The following is a 19,582-nucleotide window of genomic DNA, read 5'->3' as shown; positions in this document are numbered from 1 at the left end:
CGCGTCACTTCCGGTACGCGGACGTCTGCGCTCCACGCTGGAACGCGGAAGTGCGTTCCAGTGTGCGGCGCTCGGCGTGCATGGGAGACCGGGCTATTTAAACCTCCAGCACTGGCGACAGGTTGTTGGAATATTCCTGTTGGACCCTGTCGCCACCTGGAGACCCTCCACCAACTCACACCAACCTTGAAGTTCACTTGTGGGATACTTGGATCCAGATCTTATTTGCTATACTAGATAGAAGGACCACCAGCTATACACCTGTGCTTATTTTCCCAGTCTGGACTACCTCCTAACCGCAAGTATATAGAGTATATTACTGCATATTGGGATTACCATCTACTCCTGTGCAAACATACCTGGTCCACACTACTTCTTAAACTGCATAAGCATATAGAGCATATTACTGCATATTGGGATTACCATCTACTCCTGTGCAAACAGACCTGGTCCACACTACTTCTTAAACTGCATAAGCATATAGAGCATATTACTGCATATTGGGATTACCATCTTCTCCTGTGCAAACAGACCTGGTCCACACTACTTCTTAAACTGCATAAGCATATAGAGCATATTACTGCATATTGGGATTACCATCTTCTCCTGTGCAAACAGACCTGGTCTACACTACTTCTTAAACTGCATAATTATATAGAGCATATTACTGCACATTGGGATTACCATCTACTCCTATGCAAACTGACCTGGTCCACACTACCTCTTTAACTGCTTGTGTTTAAAGACTATTTTGCCATACAGTTAGTGTTGCTACCCATAGTCTGGACTACCTTCATTTCTCTCTTTCAGAAATACATATTAACTGTTGAGATACTTGCTCTAAATATATTGAGGTTTGCTTCTATATGTTATACCAGGAGTGCTAATTTCCTACATGACTCAAGTCCACTACCTATATATTCAGAAAGCACTTACTAAAGACTTATCCTTGTCATTTCTCTAGACAAAGGTTACTACATAGTTTAACAAGTATTAAACTATTACTACATGTTTTGCTCCAATCAGAGGATATGATGATATAGACCCCATACTCTTATAGTTCAGTGAGAGTGAGCTGGTGGTTAATTCTGATAGGCCTCTACAGCTGGAGTCTAAACTTGAGACAGAGTGTTCTCAGAATCAGGGTCGTAACAAAAGGACACCATCCACCTGCTCCAAACTCTGGATGGTAAGTCCATTCCACCTGGATCTTGGCTGGTGGCCCTCGACGTGGAGAGTCTGTATAACTGTATACCACACTCCAAAGGCCTTGAAATTATATCCATAGAATTACAGGCACGTGGCCTAAACTCTGATCCCTACAATGCTTTTGTCCTGAAACTTTTGAAGTTTATCTTAACAAGAAATGTATTCATGTTCGACTCCTCCCACTTCCTCCAGATACAGGGAGTGGCTATGGGGACCAAGTGTGCCCCCAGCTACGCCAACCTGTATCTGGGGGGGTGGGAGAAGGAGATCTTTTCGAACATATGTCTGTCAAAACTGTTGTCTAAGGCCATTAAATGGTACAGATATATAGACGACATACTGATTTTGTGGTATGGCTCTAGGGAGGAACTTACACTCCTTATGCAATTATTGGCTATTAACACCTTCAACCTAAAGTTCACCATGGAATGTAGCCAAACTGATGTAAGTTTCCTGGATCTGCATATCCAAGTTGACCGTACGGGTCGCTTGCATACATCACTGTATCGCAAGCCGTCTGCGGGCAACACTGTTTTGCACGCGACCAGTGCCCACCCTGAACCACTCTTGGACAGCATTCCTTACAGCCAGTTCCTGAGGCTCAAAAGAAACTGTACCAGAGACACAGATTTCCACGCTGCAGCTAATGATCTATACTGTAGATTACTCTCCAGGGGCTACAGTCGATCCTTGCTCAAAAGATCATTCAACAAGGTGATCAGACTAGACCGATCTAATCTTATTTATTCAAATGCCAACAAACAACCTAATAAAACTGACTATATCAGAATAGTGACCAAATTTTCGCAACAGCATATTCAAATGCGACAGATTTTTTTAAAATTTTGGCCCCTACTTCTAGCCGACAATACGATATCAAAATATATAAAACCATATCCTGAAATCACATTTAAACGGACTCCCTCACTGAGGGATCGCCTTGTCCAAAGTCACCACACCAGAAAGGAATGTGAGACATCTACTATTAAAGGTACTTTTTCTTGTGGTAACTGTGACATTTGTCGGTTTATATATACCAATGATGTCACTCTTTTACCCAACGGTCGCATTCACAAACTAAAGTTCCGTGTCACCTGTCAATCGGTGGGCGTCGTCTACTTGGCATCTTGCCAATGTGGATGTTTCTATGTTGGCAAGACCAAGAGACCGTTTTTTAAACGCATTAGAGACCATGTCAACCCTCTATATAAGCGTCTAATGACCACTGCTTTAAATAGACATGTAGGTTGCCTACATGACTTTGATCTTAACGCTGTAAGTTTCTCAGCCCTGGAGCATGTTCCTATACATGTTCGAGGTGGAGGAATTGACCAGACCTTACTCCAACTTGAAACCAAATGGATACATCAGTTAGATGCCACCAAATTTCCGGGATTGAACGAATATATCAGTTTCAAGCCCTTTCTGTGAAAGAAATATTTATAAGAAATTCTATTATTATTAAATAAAATGGTGTGGCCTCTACGTTATTCCATCTAAGAAAGGTGTTATGGTCTGGTCATTTCCTCCCTCCTCATTACACCCTGCCCTATTGCCACTCTCCAGCAGGTCCTACATGTATCCTACTTTGACCACCAAACTCTTTGCCCCATATTCCACCTAGTGGGCAAGTTCCGGCACTGGCTAAAATCAACCCACCTGCTCCCATTTATGATGGGGGCAATAATGTGTTATATATTGCTATATATCATTATAACAACCACATTTACTTTCTTTGAATATTGATGTATAATTTATGAATCAATAATAATGTTGTCGATTTTTGATTGTATGTATTGAAATATACTGAATACATATGTTTGTACATATAGTGTAAACCCTACATTTTTCATTTTATTGGTAAATATGTTGTATATAATTTTTTTCTATTTTGGCTTGGATCTCTGGCTTGGCAATTTTTCCTTTTTGGGTTCACCTATATGTGGGACTAGCTTGAGCCCTAATTAGTTCTGGAGGTAATGCGCATCCTTCCCAATAAGCCACTACAGCCCTTTTCCATACATCAGCCCATTCACATCCCTGTTCAGGGTTTCTCTCCCCTTCTTATTAGTGATTTTTTGTTTGTCTTAATTATTTATTATATTTAGACTTCTACAATATAGGATCTACTGCTTTTGCTTTCATGTTTGATTGCTTGGTTTGCCTTGATCAGTCAGCTTGCGGTCATGGTCCACGCCGCTCTGTGTATGTGTGACTGTCTTGGTGCTGCTGGCTGGCGATCGCTCTCTTTTAGTGCTCCGTGTTCCTCCCCTCTGCACTCATACGTTTTCTTCCTTTTTTCCTTTTTCTCCAGAGTGCGGCTCCGCTGATTGGCCGGTGTCATCATATGACACGGCTGCTTCAGCGCTAAGGAGTGTGGGAATTGTAGGCATCTCAGCGACCATGTGACCTCTGAGATCCAATCGCGATGCACCCGCCTCCCCAGCGGGCTATATATAGCATGATAAGATCATTATCTTTCTGCTACCAACAGGGTACTGACATATGTCTTTATTCCTCTTAAAGATAGGTAAGTTTCCATCCTGTAACCATTCACTCTCCTCACTATTGTCTCCTCTGTGTAAGGTTTGAATACTTATGGCTAAACCTTCACTTTTTCATTTATTTTCATTCATTTTCTACCCTTTTTAAAGGAGATTATCTGTGGACTTTTCAGCTGCAATTGACTGGTCCTTGATTTTTGCTGCAAACGACTAGCCTTTGACTTTCTATCACCAGCTGATGTTTGCTTGCACTCAGACTGTCCATCTAGTTAAATACTCCATGTAAGTTGATCCCTTGCTTACACTTAATAATTTAGTTACCCATGTTCTCATTAACTTTATGAAGTATACTAAATCTATTCAAACACTTTTTTTTCTTCTCAGATGAATTGAGGCTCTTCAGTGCCCATGTTATTGTCTTACTTAATTCCCCTGTATTCACCTTGATTTTATTACGCTTCAAGGTATGGCTGTTTTACATATATTAACCCTATTGACTCTATTATGGATTTGTTTAATTAGTTGAAACAGATCATAATTTAATAACACATCTTCTAACATAGATTCTTTTTCTTCTGTATTTTTAAGTCCTGTCAGTTGAACTTGGATTTCAATATCCACCCTGAGGGGGTTTTTCCTTGACTGGCTGTGCATGAAGCTAGGGTAGGTTTTATTTCTCCCACCTATGGAATTTTGCTGCCAGCCCCCTCTCATGGGCTGAACAGCATGGGCTGCTACCTGGCTGTGGATATATGCGCATTTGCTCCTATGAACTTTGGTTTCTCTTGCCCCGCCAGAGATCCCAGCCAAACTTTTGTTTGTACTCTATATACATGACATGTTTTGTTGAACATATATAATCGAAGTTCTTTTAGATCTTATATTGTATGCATATGTTAAAATTGTTTTATTCTTTTTCATCTCTTTAGAGTAATCTAGAGAGACGATCTTGTCCTAATTCCCCTGAAGAAGCCAAGAGGCGAAACTAGTAGGGTCGACCTGATCGAAAAAATTATTTCTAGATCTTGCTCCCACAAAATAATGTATGCACTATTTGTATATTGAATTACTATATTTTGTAAAAATTGAATGAATAAACCTTTTTCATATATTTTTATATATACATACACACTTTGTCTGGTTTCCTTCATCGCACCGCAATAATCCCCTCAACTCTTCCAAAAAATTCCCCTCCTTTGAATCTATTTTGGGATGAGGTGCTGTATCCTTTTTTAGGACTCTCGATCACTCGATCACTATGACATCACTATACCACGATGTCATCACTATACCACTATGACATTATACCACTATATCACTATGACATCACATCACTATGACATCATTATACCACTATGACATCACTATACCACTATGACATCACACCACTATGACATCACTATACCACTATGACATCACTATATCACAATGACAACACTATACCACTATGACATCACACCACTATATCACTATGACATCACATCACTATGACATCACTATACCACAATGACATCACACCACTATACAACTATGACACCACTATGACATCACTATACCACTATGACATCACACCACTATGACAGCACTATACCACTATGTCATCACTATACCACTATGACATTATACCACTATATCACTATGACATCACACCACTATGACATCACACCACTATGACATCACTATACCACTATGTCATCACTATAACGCTATGACATTATACCACAATATCACTATGACATCACTATACCACTATGACATTATACCACTATGACATCACTATACCACTATGACATCACACCACTATGACATCACACCACTATGACATCACACCCCTATGACATCACTATACCACTATGTCATCACTATACCACTATGACATTATACCACTATATCACTATGACATCACATCACTATACCACTATGACATCACACCACTATGACATCACACCACTATGACATCACTATACCACTATGACATCACACCACTATACAACTATGACACCACTATGACATCACTATACCACTATGACATCACTATATCACTATGACATCACTATACCACTATGACATCACACCACTATATCACTATGACATCACATCACTATGACATCACTATATCACTATGACATCACACCACTATACAACTATGACCCCACTATGACATCACTATACCACTATGACATCACACCACTATGACATCACTATACCACTATGACATCACACCACTATACAACTATGACACCACTATGACATCACTATACCACTATGACATTACTATACCACTATGACATTATACCACTATGACATCACTATACCACTATGACATCACTATACCACTATGACATCACACCACTATGACATCACTATACCACTATGACATCACACCACTATACAACTATACCACTATGACATCACTATATCACTATGACATCTCTATACCACTATGACATCACTATACCACTATGACATCACACCACTATATCACTATGACATCACATCACTATGACATCACTATACCACTATGACATCACACCACTATACAACTATGACCCCACTATGACATCACTATACCACTATGACATCACACCACTATGACATCACTATACCACTATGACATCACACCACTATACAACTATGACATCACTATACCACTATGACATCACTATACCACTATGACATCACACCACTATATCACTATGACATCACATCACTATGACATCACTATACCACTATGACATCACACCACTATGACATCACTATACCACTATGACATCACACCACTATGACATCACACCACTATGACATCACTATACCACTGTCATCGCTATACCACTATGACATCACACCACTATATCACTATGACATCACATCACTATGACATCACTATACCACTATGACATTATATCACTATGACATCACTATACCACTATGACATCACACCACTATATCACTATGACATCACATCACTATGACATCACTATACCACTATGACATTATACCACTATGACATCACTATACCACTATGACATCACACCACTATGACATCACTATACCACTATGTCATCACTATACCACTATGACATTATACCACTATATCACTATGACATCACACCACTATGACATCACACCACTATGACATCACTATACCACTATGTCATCACTATAACGCTATGACATTATACCACAATATCACTATGACATCACATCACTATGACATCACTATACCACTATGACATTATACCACTATGACATCACTATACCACTATGACATCACACCACTATGACATCACACCACTATGACATCACACCCCTATGACATCACTATACCACTATGTCATCACTATACCACTATGACATTATACCACTATATCACTATGACATCACATCACTATACCACTATGACATCACACCACTATGACATCACTATACCACTATGACATCACTATACCACTATGACATCACACCACTATACAACTATGACACCACTATGACATCACTATACCACTATGACATCACTATATCACTATGACATCACTATACCACTATGACATCACACCACTATATCACTATGACATCACATCACTATGACATCACACCACTATACAACTATGACCCCACTATGACATCACTATACCACTATGACATCACACCACTATGACATCACTATACCACTATGACATCACACCACTATACAACTATGACACCACTATGACATCACTATACCACTATGACATTACTATACCACTATGACATTATACCACTATGACATCACTATACCACTATGGCATCACTATACCACTATGACATCACACCACTATGACATCACTATACCACTATGACATCACACCACTATACAACTATACCACTATGACATCACTATATCACTATGACATCTCTATACCACTATGACATCACTATACCACTATGACATCACACCACTATATCACTATGACATCACATCGCTATGACATCACTATACCACTATGACATCACACCACTATACAACTATGACCCCACTATGACATCACTATACCACTATGACATCACACCACTATGACATCACTATACCACTATGACATCACACCACTATACAACTATGACATCACTATACCACTATGACATCACTATATCACTATGACATCACTATACCACTATGACATCACACCACTATATCACTATGACATCACATCACTATGACATCACTATACCACTATGACATCACACCACTATGACATCACTATACCACTATGACATCACACCACTATGACATCACACCACTATGACATCACTATACCACTGTCATCGCTATACCACTATGACATCACACCACTATATCACTATGACATCACATCACTATGACATCACTATACCACTATGACATTATATCACTATGACATCACTATACCACTATGACATCACACCACTATATCACTATGACATCACATCACTATGACATCACTATACCACTATGACATCACTATACCACTATGACATCACTATACCACTATGACATCACACCACTATGACATCACTATACCACTATGACATCACACCACTATGACATCACACCCCTATGACATCACTATACCACTATGTCATCACTATACCACTATGACATTATACCACTATATCACTATGACATCACATCACTATACCACCAAGACATCACACCACTATATCACTATGACATCACATCACTATGACATCACTATGACATCACACCATGATACAACTATGACCCCACTATGACATCACTATACCACTATGACATCACACCACTATGACATCACTATACCACTATGACATCACACCACTATACAACTATGACACCACTATGACATCACTATACCACTATGACATCACTATGCCACTATGACATCACTATACCACTATGACATCACACCACTATATCACTATGACATCACATCACTATGACATCACTATACCACTATGACATCACACCACAATGACATGACACCACTATGACATCACTATACCACTGTCATCACTATACCACTATGACATCACACCACTATATCACTATGACATCACATCACTATGACATCACTATACCACTATGACATTATACCACTAAGACATCACTATACCACTATGACATCACACCACTATGACATCACTATACCACTATGACATCACACCACTATGACATCACTATACCACTATGTCATCACTATACCACTATGACATTATACCACTATATCACTATGACATCACACCACTATGACATCACTATACCACTATGACATCACTATATAACTATGACATCACTATACCACTATGACATCACACCACTATATCACTATGACATCACATCACTATGACATCACTATACCACTATGACATCACACCACTATACAACTATGACACCACTATGACATCACTATACCACTATGACATCACTATACCACTATGACATCACTATACCACTATGACATCACACCACTATACCACTATGACATTACACCAATATGACATCACTATACCACTATGACATCACACCACTATGACATCACTATGTCATCACTATACCACTATGACATCACACCACTATATCACTATGACATCACATCACTATACCACTATGACATTATACCACTATTACATCACTATACCACTATGACATCACACCACTATGACATCACTATGACATTACACCACTATGACATCACACCACTATGACATCACTATATCACTATGACATCACTATACCACTATGACATCACACCACTATATCACTATGACATCACATCACTATGACATCACTATACCACTATGACATTATACCAATATGACATCACTATACCACTATGACATCACACCACTATGACATCACTATACCACTATGACATTATACCACTATATCACTATGACATCACACCACTATGACATCACACCACTATGACATCACTATACCACTATGTCATCACTATACCGCTATGACATTATACCACAATATCACTATGACATCACATCACTATGACATCACTATACCACTATGACATTATACCACTATGACATCACTATACCACTATGACATCACACCACTATGACATCACACCCCTATGACATCACTATACCACTATGACATCACACCACTATGACATCACTATGTCATCACTATACCACTATGACATCACACCACTATATCACTATGACATCACATCACTATACCACTATGACATTATACCACTATTACATCACTATACCACTATGACATCACACCACTATGACATCACTATACCACTATGACATTACACCACTATGACATCACACCACTATGACATCACTATATCACTATGACATCACTATACCACTATGACATCACACCACTATATCACTATGACATCACATCACTATGACATCACTATACCACTATGACATTATACCAATATGACATCACTATACCACTATGACATCACACCACTATGACATCACTATACCACTATGACATTATACCACTATATCACTATGACATCACACCACTATGACATCACACCACTATGACATCACTATACCACTATGTCATCACTATAACGCTATGACATTATACCACAATATCACTATGACATCACATCACTATGACATCACTATACCACTATGACATTATACCACTATGACATCACTATACCACTATGACATCACACCACTATGACATCACACCCCTATGACATCACTGTACCACTATGTCATCACTATACCACTATGACATTATACCACTATATCACTATGACATCACATCACTATACCACTATGACATCACACCACTATGACATCACTATACCACTATGACATCACTATACCACTATGACATCACACCACTATACAACTATGACATCACTATACCACTATGACATCACTATATCACTATGACATCACTATACCACTATGACATCACACCACTATATCACTATGACATCACATCACTATGACATCACTATATCACTATGACATCACACCACTATACAACTATGACCCCACTATGACATCACTATACCACTATGACATCACACCACTATGACATCACTATACCACTATGACATCACACCACTATACAACTATGACACCACTATGACATCACTATACCACTATGACATTACTATACCACTATGACATTATACCACTATGACATCACTATACCACTATGACATCACTATACCACTATGACATCACACCACTATGACATCACTATACCACTATGACAGCACACCACTATACAACTATACCACTATGACATCACTATATCACTATGACATCTCTATACCACTATGACATCACTATACCACTATGACATCACACCACTATATCACTATGACATCACATCACTATGACATCACTATACCACTATGACATCACACCACTATACAACTATGACCCCACTATGACATCACTATACCACTATGACATCACACCACTATGACATCACTATACCAACATGACATCACACACTATACAACTATGACATCACTATACCACTATGACATCACTATACCACTATGACATCACACCACTATATCACTATGACATCACATCACTATGACATCACTATACCACTATGACATCACACCACTATGACATCACTATACCACTATGACATCACACCACTATGACATCACTATACCACTGTCATCGCTATACCACTATGACATCACACCACTATATCACTATGACATCACATCACTATGACATCACTATACCACTATGACATTATATCACTATGACATCACTATACCACTATGACATCACACCACTATATCACTATGACATCACATCACTATGACATCACTATACCACTATGACATTATACCACTATGACATCACTATACCACTATGACATCACACCACTATGACATCACTATACCACTATGTCATCACTATACCACTATGACATTATACCACTATATCACTATGACATCACACCACTATGACATCACACCACTATGACATCACTATACCACTATGTCATCACTATAACGCTATGACATTATACCACAATATCACTATGACATCACATCACTATGACATCACTATACCACTATGACATTATACCACTATGACATCACTATACCACTATGACATCACACCACTATGACATCACACCACTATGACATCACACCCCTATGACATCACTATACCACTATGTCATCACTATACCACTATGACATTATACCACTATATCACTATGACATCACATCACTATATGTAACATCTCTGATGTTACTGTTCGCAGAACGAGCGCAGCTGTGCCTTCTCCCAGCAGCTGCGCTCCGTTCTGCAAAGACGTCCGCGTCACTTCCGGTGCGCGGACGTCTGCGTTCCAAGCTGGAACGCGGAAGTGCGACTCAGCGTCCTTCCCGTTTTCCCCGCGAAATCGGGACTATTTAAATCCCCCACAGATGACGGCAGGGTGTTCGGTTATTCTCTTGGATGCCTGCCGTCACCTGTGAACAATCATCCCACACCCTAAAGCCCAGGAGCCATTGCAGACCTTCTCACCTCTCAGCTCCCTGACCACAGATCTCTGTCTCCTGGTCTAAGCAAGCAGTGAGCCTTCAGCCCACTGCACTCTTCCTCAGCCCTGCACAGACTCTTCAACATCCATTAACCTAGGACTCTCCTATGCACATTCTGCAGCAGTGTACTACAAGACCCAGCGGAACCGCAAGTATCATGTTCATATAATTACCTGCTGCATTGGGATGTGAAACCAATTACTTGCAAGTTTGAGGAAACGTTATTACATATACCTCTGCTAATGCTTACCTGATTTAATACTCTTATGGACTATGCTTGTTTCAGTACTAAGCAGAAATATTGTGAAGTAACAATATAAACGCCAGATAATAATTACTCCTTCATAAGTCAGGTGTAACATAATACTGTCACGCAAGGTACACAGTAAGCTTCCCTTTTTTATACAAGAGACTTTAAAATACTTTCCTTATATGATTTCATACTATGCAGCAATAAGCTACTTTATGTTGGTACAGATTGAGGCTGTGATGAATTAACCCCAAAACTTTCTGGCTATATAGAGAGTGAACTGGTGGTTAGACCTGAGAAGCCTCTGCAGCTGAGATCCAATAGTACTAATTAGTATTCATAAGGCAGTATCCTTACATAATAACCGAACCCCCTTTTAAAAGGATAATGGATCCAGCAGAGCTTGCTAACCACCTAGTTGGACTTTCACAAAGAGTGGATAACCTCACTGCCACCGTCAATGATTTACGTCTAGAAAATGACGCTTTACGCAACCAAAATTTTGCATTACCCAGGGAGAGACCTGAACCCAAAGTTTGCGCCCCTGAACCCTTTTCAGGGGACCGAAATTTTTTCCGCCAATTCATTAGTGCTTGCCGCCTCATGTTTGAACTGCGCCCCCGCACCTATCATTCAGACAGGGTTCGTATCCTCACCCTCATATCATATTTGAAAGGAGAGCCTAGGGTCTGGGCTGATGCATATGTGGATGAACATGGTGATTTACTGGGGGCATTTAATACATTTTTGGATGAGATGTCACTCCTCTACGAGGACCCTAACAAACAGCTTACAGCTGAGAACACCATTAGGAGCCTTAAACAAGGGAAAAGACATGTGGAGGACTATATTTCGGAATTCAAGTGCTGGAGCAGAGAGACACAGTGGACAGACATTTCACTCCGTAATCAATTTAGATTAGGTTTATCTGAATCAATGAAGGATGAGTTAGCTCGCGTAGAGCTTCCTCCATCCCTAGAAGATCTGATGCATTTATCTCTCACCATTGACCGGCGTCTCCGTGAAAGGAAGGCTGAACGATTCAACACTTACTTACCTCCACAATTCAGGAGATCTAAGTCACCTCCAAAGGATGTTCCCATGGAACTAGGATCTGTCAAAGGTCCTTTATCATTGGCTGAGAAACAACGGCGCAGAGCTAATAACCTCTGCCTCTACTGTTCCGCTCCAGACCACATTGTCTCCACTTGTCCACTCCTTAAGAGGAACTCCGAAGGTAACATTTCTAACATTTGTAAAACCAATCCACCTGGAACTACCACTAATCGATTTATTTATGTCACTCTTACCTTACAGTGGGATCAAACCAGAATTTCCATTGAAGCGATGGTCGACACCGGTGCCTGTGGCAATTTCATTGATTTAGCAATTGTGAATTCAAATAAAATTCCATGTGTGCTTAAGCAAAATCCTCTCTCTGTCACTTTTATTGATGGTTCTAGTTCCAACTATGGCCCAATTTCCTCTCAGACCTCACCCCTACTGGTCACTTGCGGGAATAACCATACAGAGACCCTTGTCTTTGATGTCATTCCATCTCCGTTATTCCCAATAGTTCTCGGGTTACCTTGGCTACTACTCCACCAGCCAACTTTTTTATGGTCTAACCACTCACTCAATTTAAACTCCACATTTTGCCACGAGACTTGCTACCCAATTTTTACGATTCTCTCCACAGAAGTTTACTGTAAAGATCTCCCTAGTTATCTACTAGATTTCTCAGATGTTTTCAGTAAAACAAAGGCAGAAATTCTTCCCCCCCATCAAATATACGACTGCCCTATAGATCTCTTACCTACCTGTCCAATCCCAACTGCACGTATCTATCCTCTATCACAACCAGAGCTTGTGCACCTTAAGAGTTACCTCGATGAAAACTTGAAAAAGGGCTTTATTAGACCATCCACTTCTCCCGCAAGTGCCGCCATGTTCTTTGTCAAAAATAAGGATGGTTCACTACGGCCTATCATTGATTACCGTGCCCTCAACAGTATCACTGTGAAGAACCGCTACCCCTTACCACTCATTCCTGAACTCATTGAACGCCTTCAAACCTCTAAAGTTTTTACAAAACTAGACCTTAGGGGTGCATACAATTTGATCAGGATTCGTCCAGGTGATGAGTGGAAGACCACTTTTAAGACTCGCTACGGTCTATATGAATACACTGTGATGCCATTCGGACTTTGTAACGCACCTGCTACTTTCCAGTGGTTCATAAATGACATTTTTAGGGATCTGCTTGACATCTGCGTAGTAATTTATTTGGATGACATTTTGATCTATTCTGATACACTTGAGGAACACACTAAACACGTTCGTTGGGTTTTGGCCAGGCTCAGAACGCATTCCTTATATGCCAAACTGGAGAAATGTGTTTTCAGCCAGTCAAGTATTTCTTTCCTAGGGTACCAAATCACACCCCAAGGTATCCAAATGGACCGATCTAAAGTAGAGTGTATTATCTCCTGGCCAATACCTCACTCAAGGAAGGCTCTTCAACGGTTCCTCGGTTTCTCAAACTACTACCGCAAATTTATCAAGAATTTCTCAGCAATTGTCAAACCATTGAGTGCTCTTACTAGCTCAAAGACACCCTTCTCCTGGTCAAAGGAGGCCCAGAATTCATTTGACACTCTTAAGCTCTGTTACACTTCGGCCCCCATCTTACAACTGCCTAACCCTCAATACCACTTCACTGTAGAAGTAGATGCCTCTCATTATGCCTTGGGTGCTATACTTTCTCAACGTGCAACTCAATCTGAGCCTTTACATCCTGTAGCTTTTTACTCCAGGACCCTATCACCAGCAGAAAGGAACTACCCCATCGGTGAAAAGGAACTCCTTGCAATTAAAGATGCATTAGAAAATTGGAGACACTTGTTGGAGGGTAGCACTCATCCAATAACCATCCTGACAGACCACCGTAACTTACAACATCTAAAGGCATGTAAGACACTCTCTGCCCGTCAGGTCAGATGGAGTTTATTTTTTGACAGGTTTGATTTTTATATTTCCTACAGGCCTGGAACACAAAACATCAAGGCTGACTCCTTGTCTCGTATGAATGAGGACCAAATTACTGAGATTCCTCCACTATCTATCATTCCATCAGACCGAGTCATTGGCGTTTCCACCTCCTTTAGACAGTTAATTTCTCAAACACTCTCCAGAGATCCCTCTTGTTTACCAAAAGACCTTACTAGATTACCAGATGGTGTTTATACTTTCAACGACAAGATCTACGTTCCCCCCAATCTACAACTCTCACTTCTTAGGCATCTTCATGACTCACCCTTAGCCGGCCACCCTGGGATCAACAAAACTACTCACCTCATTAAAAGAGATTATTGGTGGCCCAATCTGGCTAAAACGATCCATGAATATGTTAGCTCATGCGAAATTTGTGCTCGTAACAAGCATTCTAGGAAACCCCCTTTCGGTCTTCTCGCCTCTATCCCAGTACCTAATAGACCTTGGGAAGTTGTGTCGATGGACTTTATAGTTGATCTCCCTAGGTCCAACGGTGCCAACACCATTATGGTCACAGTAGATCTCTTAACCAAGATGGCACACTTCATTCCTTTAAAGAAGTTACCAACTTCCCTTGAGACAGCAAAGGCATTCATTACCAATGTTCTCAAATTACATGGAGTACCCTCACAAATCATTTCGGATCGCGGTAGTCAATTTGTCTCTAGATTTTGGAAGGCCCTATGTAATGCTCTACAAATTGACCACCGCATGTCCACTGCCTACCACCCTCAGACAAATGGGCAGACAGAACGTGTCAACCAAATCCTGGAACAATACCTACGATGTTACTGTACACACCTACAAAATGATTGGTTTCAACAACTACCCCTTGCTGAATTCTCTTATAACAATTCTATCAGTTCTTCGTCTCGATTCACACCATTTTTTGCCAATTATGGGTTCCACCCCAACAGTCTACCAACCACTTATCTCCCAAATAGTGTTCCAGCAGTTGATAACTACCTTTCTTCTTTAAAAAATACACTGGATATTCTACGTTCCAACCTAAAGACTGCTCAACAAAGACAAAAACAATACTATGATGTTCACAGATCAGTACCTCCTAATTATAAGGTCGGGGATTTAGTTTGGCTTTCCACCCGAAATCTTCACCTAAAAATACCATCAAAAAAACTAGGCACCCAATTCACTGGACCCTTTCAAATATCACATTTGATTAATCCTAATGCTGTCAAATTACTTCTACCCCCAGATTGGAAAATACATTCTTCATTTCATGTATCTCTCATTAAACCTTTTGTTTCTAATCCATTTCCTAATAGGAAACCATGTCCCCCTTCACCTATTAAGGTGCATGGCGAGACTGAATACGAAGTTGAGAGAATACTCGATTCTAGAAAACGTGGTTCCACTCTTCAATACCTAATACGTTGGAAAGGTTACGATCAACTTGATGACTCTTGGGAAAATTCTTCTGACATACATGCCCCTCGTCTAATCAGACAATTTCACCAAAGATATCCTAATCGGCCCTCTATCTCTGGGAGCACTGGTGGTGCCCCCTTGAGGAGGGGAGTATGTAACATCTCTGATGTTACTGTTCGCAGAACGAGCGCAGCTGTGCCTTCTCCCAGAAGCTGCGGTCCGTTCTGCAAAGACGTCCGCGTCACTTCCGGTGCGCGGACGTCTGCGTTCCAAGCTGGAACGCGGAAGTGCGACTCAGCGTCCTTCCCGTTTTCCCCGCGAAATCGGGACTATTTAAATCCCCCACAGATGACGGCAGGGTGTTCGGTTATTCTCTTGGATGCCTGCCGTCACCTGTGAACAATCATCCCACACCCTGAAGCCCAGGAGCCATTGCAGACCTTCTCACCTCTCAGCTCCCTGACCACAGATCTCTGTCTCCTGGTCTAAGCAAGCAGTGAGCCTTCAGCCCACTGCACTCTTCCTCAGCCCTGCACAGACTCTTCAACATCCATTAACCTAGGACTCTCCTATGCACATTCTGCAGCAGTGTACTACAAGACCCAGCGGAACCGCAAGTATCATGTTCATATAATTACCTGCTGCATTGGGATGTGAAACCAATTACTTGCAAGTTTGAGGAAACGTTATTACATATACCTCTGCTAATGCTTACCTGATTTAATACTCTTATGGACTATGCTTGTTTCAGTACTAAGCAGAAATATTGTGAAGTAACAATATAAACGCCAGATAATAATTACTCCTTCATAAGTCAGGTGTAACATAATACTGTCAAGCAAGGTACACAGTAAGCTTCCCTTTTTTATAAAAGAGACTTTAAAATACTTTCCTTATATGATTTCATACTATGCAGCAATAAGCTACTTTATGTTGGTACAGATTGAGGCTGTGATGAATTAACCCCAAAACTTTCTGGCTATATAGAGAGTGAACTGGTGGTTAGACCTGAGAAGCCTCTGCAGCTGAGATCCAATAGTACTAATTAGTACTCATAAGGCAGTATCCTTACACTATACCACTATGACATCACACCACTATGACATCACTATACCACTATGACATCACTATATCACTATAACATCACTATACCACTATGACATCACACCACTATATCACTAAGACATCGCATCACTATGACATCACTATATCACTATGACATCACACCACTATACAACTATGACCCCACTATGACATCACTATACCACTATGACATCACACCACTATGACATCACTATACCACTATGACATCACACCACTATACAACTATGACACCACTATGACATCACTATACCACTATGACATTACTATACCACTATGACATTATACCACTATGACATCACTATACCACTATGACATCACTATACCACTATGACATCACACCACTATGACATCACTATACCACTATGACATCACACCACTATACAACTATACCACTATGACATCACTATATCACTATGACATCTCTATACCACTATGACATCACTATACCACTATGACATCACACCACTATATCACTATGACATCACATCACTATGACATCACTATACCACTATGACATCACACCACTATACAACTATGACCCCACTATGACATCACTATACCACTATGACATCACACCACTATGACATCACTATACCACTATGACATCACACCACTATACAACTATGACACCACTATGACATCACTATACCACTATGACATTACTATACCACTATGACATTATACCACTATGACATCACTATACCACTATGACATCACTATACCACTATGACATCACACCACTATGACATCACTATACCACTATGACATCACACCACTATACAACTATACCACTATGACATCACTATATCACTATGACATCTCTATACCACTATGACATCACTATACCACTATGACATCACACCACTATATCACTATGACATCACATCACTATGACATCACTATACCACTATGACATAACACCACTATACAACTATGACCCCACTATGACATCACTATACCACTATGACATCACACCACTATGACATCACTATACCACTATGACATCACACCACTATACAACTATGACATCACTATACCACTATGACATCACTATACCACTATGACATCACTATACCACTATGACATCACACCACTATATCACTATGACATCACATCACTATGACATCACTATACCACTATGACATCACACCACTATGACATCACTATAGCACTATGACATCACACCACTATGACATCACACCACTATGACATCACTATACCACTGTCATCGCTATACCACTATGACATCACACCACTATATCACTATGACATCACATCACTATGACATCACTATACCACTATGACATTATATCACTATGACATCACTATACCACTATGACATCACACCACTATATCACTATGACATCACATCACTATGACATCACTATACCACTATGACATTATACCACTATGACATCACTATACCACTATGACATCACACCACTATGACATCACACCACTATGACATCACTATACCACTATTTCATCACTATACCACTATGACATTATACCACTATATCACTATGACATCACACCACTAT

At 40.2% G+C, this 19,582-nt stretch overlaps 1 long non-coding RNA gene across 1 annotated transcript; it reads left to right on the top strand.

Annotated features, from left to right (window-relative positions):
* The first annotated feature begins 3,701 nt into the window (after window positions 1-3,701).
* Window positions 3,702-4,758, top strand: LOC120928647. The gene is made up of 5 exons (XR_005747279.1): window positions 3,702-3,739; window positions 3,864-3,995; window positions 4,098-4,177; window positions 4,302-4,376; window positions 4,643-4,758. It is a non-coding gene; the product is annotated as an uncharacterized LOC120928647 (long non-coding RNA).
* Window positions 4,759-19,582: the final 14,824 nt, after the last annotated feature.

Source organism: Rana temporaria, chromosome 2, assembly GCF_905171775.1.
Source record: "Rana temporaria chromosome 2, aRanTem1.1, whole genome shotgun sequence".
In the NCBI taxonomy this organism is placed as follows: Eukaryota; Metazoa; Chordata; class Amphibia; order Anura; family Ranidae; genus Rana; species Rana temporaria.
Note: the sequence above shows the minus strand (reverse complement) of the source record. Positions and strands in the feature narration are given on the sequence as shown.